General features: G+C 40.6%; 1 protein-coding gene across 2 annotated transcripts in view; it reads right to left on the reverse strand.

The window, feature by feature from the left end:
• The window catches only part of MEGF10 (multiple EGF like domains 10), a 96896-nt gene extending 92835 nt beyond the window's left edge, over positions 1 to 4061 (reverse strand). For both annotated transcript variants that reach the window (XM_069962623.1, XM_069962624.1), the window contains exon 1: positions 3847 to 4061. The gene's annotated coding sequence lies outside the window, so the exon portion shown is untranslated. The remainder of the gene's footprint in view (positions 1 to 3846) is intronic.
• Positions 4062 to 6086: the final 2025 nt, after the last annotated feature.

Here is a 6086-nt window from a genome sequence, read left to right on the forward strand (position 1 = left end):
TGTTACTATGGTTGAAGCAAAGGCTACAAAAAACTGCTATTTACCTGGGTGTTAAAAATAACCATGCATTTTAAGGCCATGTTCACATGGCGTAAGACTTCAGCCGGGTCACAGAACGGCTGGGGTCAAAGAAGATCATCCCAGTCGGTACTGCAGTACCGGCCGGATGATGTTCACTTCTGATGAATTTGTGTGCACCCGTATCCCAATTCCCTGCTGCACACAATTCAGCGTGTGCACTGACAGGTTTTCTGCAGCCGCAGAAAACTGACGTCAGTTTTTTTCGACGCCCCTAGCGATCCCGGCCGAAGTGTATACTATGTGTATACACTCCGGCCGGGATTCCCTTAGCCTGCAGCACAATGTAGGTTCAGTGGTAATCACGGCTGTTGTTGAAAATCAGCAACAACGGCCGTGATTACTACTGAACTTACATTGTGTGAACAAAGCCTAAAACTGCAGTGTGTACTACTCTATCTCTTTATTTTGGATTAAAATGTCCACTGAAGTCTATGAAGAGGGATTAAAAAATGGAAGTGTCCGTATGTGACTTGTATTTCCTCTGTATAGCATCCATTTTTCCTTTTTTTTTAAATTCATAACATGTGTTTCCTCTAGCAATGTGTTTTTTACATCCTAAAGCCTATAGGAAAAACACTAGAAAAAACTGAATACAACAAAAACACACACACACACCAATACACTAGAAAAATAACAAAAAAGTGGGGTATACATTTTTTTCCCTTCTTTTAAGAGAAATGTCTTTAACAGTAACAAAAAAGGCACATTTTCTTTACAGAGACAGAATCTACAAAGGCAACCTTTTTAGCACAATCCTTCATTGTCCAATCCCCTCCAACATGTCAGCATATATCACAAACTAATAGTAAAAATGTTGGCTTGCATTAAGGCTTTGTTTGCATTGGTAAAGTGTGGTATGTCTGTTGTACAAGATGGTATATCAGTACAAAAGGTATATTGACGTATACAGCAGTGTACCCAAAGTAGGCCTATTGACTTTAATGGGGCAAACTTAGTCTATTAGTGACTACTAAAGAGGAGTGAACCTCGAGCATACTTGGGTTTGTCCAAGCATGCAGCATTTCATTACCAGTGGCTGAAGAGGTTGGATGCAGGCTGTCTGGAAAACATAGATACGGCCATAGGCTGTATCCATGTTTTCCAGGACTCCCTAGAGTTACATAGAATTTCTTTAGCCACCGGTAATCAAATGCAGCAAAGTCAAGTGTGTACAAACCAGATTTACTTCGCTAGACACAAAAGTAAGGTCTTTGAGTCACAAACAAAAATAGTACAGTGGTACCTTGGTTCTCGAACTTAATTGGTTCCGGAAGGCAGTTTGAGAACTGAGCAGTGTCCTCCCATAGGAAATAATGTAAATGTGTTAAATTGGTTCCAGCACCCACCAATAATCACCTACAGTACCCTTACATTACATTGATAAGTGCCCAGTATAATCCCTACAGTACAGGACAGAACAGCACTAACCAGCAAAACCAGCAATTATAGTACAGTAGTCACTAACTCCTCACTCTTCCTTTACTGTATAGTGCCCCCCACCCCAGCACTTTAATGGATGGGAGATGTTGGTGCACTGACTGTACTACTACTGTATTGTATATGCCCTCCAGCAGTCTTATACATTACAGGATGGGAGATGGTGGTGTACTGACTGTACTACTACTGTACTGTATATGCACTCCAGCAGTCTTATACATTACAGGATGGGAGATGGTGGTGCACTGACTGTACTACTACTGTACTGTATATGCACAATAGCAATCTTATACAGTACAGGATGGGAGATGGTGGTGTACTGACTGTACTACTACTGTACTGTATATGCACTCCAGCAGTCTTATACATTACAGGATAGGAGATGGTGCACTGACTGTACTACTACTGTATTGTATATGCACTCCAGCAGTCTTATACATTACAGGATGGGAGATGGTGGTGCACTGACTGTACTACTACTGTACTGTATATGCACTCCAGCAGTCTTATACAGTACAGGATGGGAGATGGTAGTGTACTGACTGTACTACTACTGTACTGTATATGCACTCCAGCAGTCTTATACAGTACAGGATGGGAGATGGTAGTGTACTGACTGTACTACTACTGTACTGTATATGCACTCCAGCAGTCTTATACAGTGCAGGATGGGAGATGGTGGTGCACTGACTGTACTACTACTGTACTGTATATGCACTCCAGCAGTCTTATACAGTACTGTAAAGTATGGGAGATGGTGGTGCACTGACTGTACTACTACTGTACTGTATATGCACTCCAGCAGTCTTATACAGTACTGTAATGTATGTGAAGCCTCACCAGTGCTAAACTCCCCAGGTACAACCCACCATCCACACTCGCAAAAACCTTCAGATACCAAGTACTTCAAGACTGGAGGCCGAAAAAGTGTTTGATAAAACTTTCCTTGAAAACACAGTTTGAGTTCCAAACAGTTTGAGAACCAAGGTACCACTGTGTGTGTGTATATATATATATATATATATATATATATATATATATATATACACACACAGTGGTACCCCGGTTCTCTCTCTCTATATAGATAGATAGATAGATAGATAGATATAGAGAGAGAGAGATATTTGTAGTAGTAATGTCCATTAAATGACCCTCACCCCCTTTGGTACTAAAATATGTTTTTTAATAGTACCTTTGAATAATCTGCCATTATTCAGATTAGAAAACTAGAGGCCTAATGTCTTTTACACCTGCTTCCACACAACGGGTGTCTCTAATTCACTTTCCATGCCTTGGTCAAGACACATGTTATTGCCAAAAAAAAAAGTGTTTCCACAGCTTACTGGATAGGCAGTGGGCTGTGGCTCCTTTGACGGAATCTCCAGCTGTCGTCGAGCAGGTGTAAACATAAACAAACAATGGTGAGTTACTAGATCCCAGGTCTTCAGTGTCAATGGACTGTCTAACAGAATCATACACTAAAAGCATATTAAGGCTTATATAAAAGATAAGCAAGAACCTGCTCATCCTCCGAAAAGCTGCAGTACAGAACACAACTAACTGTATTTGTATGCATGTGTGGTGCACTTTTTCTTAACGGGATTGTCTGTCATTTTAGGACAGGCTTCAGGAAGATATTATCTAAGCAAACCATGTATTGGGGGTTAGTGTTTAGGAAAATTCATTTTGCTATGTACCAATCAATCATACAATGACAAGAAATTATAAAATTACCATATTTGCAAAAATAAGTTTGGAAAATTGTCTCCATGAAAAATAGGGTTATTGTATTGCAGACTCACTAAATACTATGTGAGACAGAGATGTTTAAATTAAACTCCTCTGTCCACTGTATGGATCTGTTATAAGATTTATAGCCAAGTGCTGACCACAGTTTCATCTATCACTTTTACAACAATCAATGCATCACTTTAGCAGAAAATATACGTCAGCAGGAACCAAAGCTGCCCCACATAACATCACTCTTGTTTTTGCATATAGGGAACAAAAACACATAGGCAACATCCACAATCTGATAAATATTTTTGCACTGAAAACAATATATATATTTAATGCCTTTATATAGAATACAGAGGGCAAATAAATTAGGTAATTAAAGTGCCATCCATGCATCCTTTAAGCGGACCAGACTAGGAAGGAGGAAACCCAACTTGAGAGAATACATTTTCTCATCCCTAATAGTGTGTGAAAAGTTAGGGCAGAGAATAAGGAACAAATACATATTCATGAGATAAGCTAGGAAACCAGGAAAGTAAGCGCATAGAAAGCTTATCCCAGCATGCAGTGTATGGTTACAGTGTTTCTTACCTTAGTTACTGACTTTGATGATAGTCCTCAAACCTCTGGATCATTGAGATCCTGCTGTAATATTCAGAATTTTCATGAACTTTCCGCCATAAGAACAAAATACATAGAAGAAGTTGAAATTTGAAGCCCCCAAGAAGTGAGTTCTGCAGAGAGAAATCTCCTGTGGGTCCTGAGATGTGATGATCTGTGTGCTGAGAAGCAGTCTCCAGACCTCAGTGCATTGCTCAGAGCTCACTGCCTGTTGTCACTGTTCTTCACAGTCCCATTCAGAGAGGCTGTGAGGTTGAGAAGGGGGTGGGGAGGCCCGGCATCATTCACTGGCTGCCTCTTATGGACCTATTGTTGTATCTGCTGAGAAAAGTACCAAAGGAGTTTCTTTGCTTCATTATAGTTTCATAGAGAGCAGAAAGGCTGAAGTCATGCAACTCATGGAACTAGGCTAACTTGTTTATGGGCAATTACTAAGGATAACTTGCCATAGGCTACAGAACTCTTTAACATTTTCATTTACCTACATTTTGAATATTTTACTCTGTGTAATATATATATATATATATATATATATATATATATATATATATATGTATATATATTACAGAGTAAAATACATGATCTGTAACAATCCTACTTATGTTTAAAATAGTTTATCACTATATATATATATATATATATATATATATATATATATATATATATACTAGAAAATGTACCCAGAGCTGCCCAGGTATAAAGTCTCAGTGTGTTAATTAGATTTGTTTTAAGGTGCCCAGGAGGCCAAGCTAAAGGTATTGTATCATCTGAGTTCATCAGTGGAATTAGTGTATACCTGTAGTGCATAGTTGGAGGGGTTCTATATACCCACAATGTATAGTTTTTAGGAGTCTTGCATATTTGTAGTGCATAGTTGGGGGGGCTGTATACCTATAGTGTATAGTTGGGGGGGTCCTGTATACCTGTAATGTGTAGTTGGGGGGGGCGTATACCTGTAGTGTATAGTTGAGGGAGGTCCTGTATACCTGCAGTGTACAGTTGGTGAAGGTCCTGTATACCTGTACTGTACAGTTCGGGGATCCTGTATACCTGTAGTATATAATTGGTGCTGTATACCTGTAATGTATAGTTGGTGGAGGTCTTGTATACCTGAAGTTTATAGTTTGAGGGTCCTGGATACCTGTAGTGTATAATTGGTGGAGGTCTTGTATACCTGTAGTATATAGTTCGGGGGTCCTGTATACCTGTAGTGCATAGTTTGAGGGTCCTGTATAACTGTAGTATAGAGTTGGTGGAGGTCCTGTATACCTGTAGTATATAGCTTTGGGGTCCTGTATACCTGTAGTATAGAGTTGGTGAAGGTGCTGTATACCTGTAGTATAGAGTTGGTGTAGGTCCTGTATACCTGAAGTGTATAGTTTGGGGTCCTATATACCTGTAGTATATAGTTGGTGGAGTTCCTGTATACCTGTAGTGTATAGTTTTGAGGTCCTGTATACCTGTAGTGTATAGTTTGGGGTCCTGTATACCTGTAGAATATAGTTGGTGGAGGTCCTTTATACCTGAAGTATATAGTTGGTGGAGATCCTGTATACCTGTAGTGTATAGTTTTGGGGTCCTGTATACCTGTAGTTTAAAGTTTCGGGTCCTGTATACCTGTAGTATATAGTTGGTGGAGGTCCTGTGCACCTGTAGTGTATAGTTCTGGGGTCCTGTATACCTGCAGGGTCGTATTTACCATTAGGCACCCATGGTCTGGTGCGTAGGGTAGCACCTTGCAGAGGGGCAGTACCCTCCGTTCAGACTTGCCAGAAAATCTGGTGTCTTTTCGAGGGGGGTATGGCGGTATTGGTCAGGTCTGGTATAGCAGTGTTATCCAATCACAGTATGGCGGTATTGGTCAGGTCTGGTATAGTGGTGTTATCCAGTCACAGTATGGCGGTATTGGTCAGGTCTGGTATGGCAGTGTTATCCAGTCACAGTATGGTGGTATTGATCAGATCTGGTATGGCGGTGTTATCCAGTCACAGTATGGCGGTATTGGTCAGGTCTGGCGGTGTTCTCCAGTCACAGTGTGGCGGTATTGGTCAGGTCTGGTATAGTGGTGTTATCCAGTCACAGTATGGCGGTATTGGTCAGGTCTGGTATGGCAGTGTTATCCAGTCACAGTATGGCGGTATTGGTCAGGTGTGGTATGACAGTGTTATCCAGTTACAGTAGGGCGGTATTGGTCAGGTCGGGTATAGCAG

This window comes from Dendropsophus ebraccatus, chromosome 3 (genome assembly GCF_027789765.1).
Source record: "Dendropsophus ebraccatus isolate aDenEbr1 chromosome 3, aDenEbr1.pat, whole genome shotgun sequence".
NCBI classification, from domain to species: domain Eukaryota; kingdom Metazoa; phylum Chordata; class Amphibia; order Anura; family Hylidae; genus Dendropsophus; species Dendropsophus ebraccatus.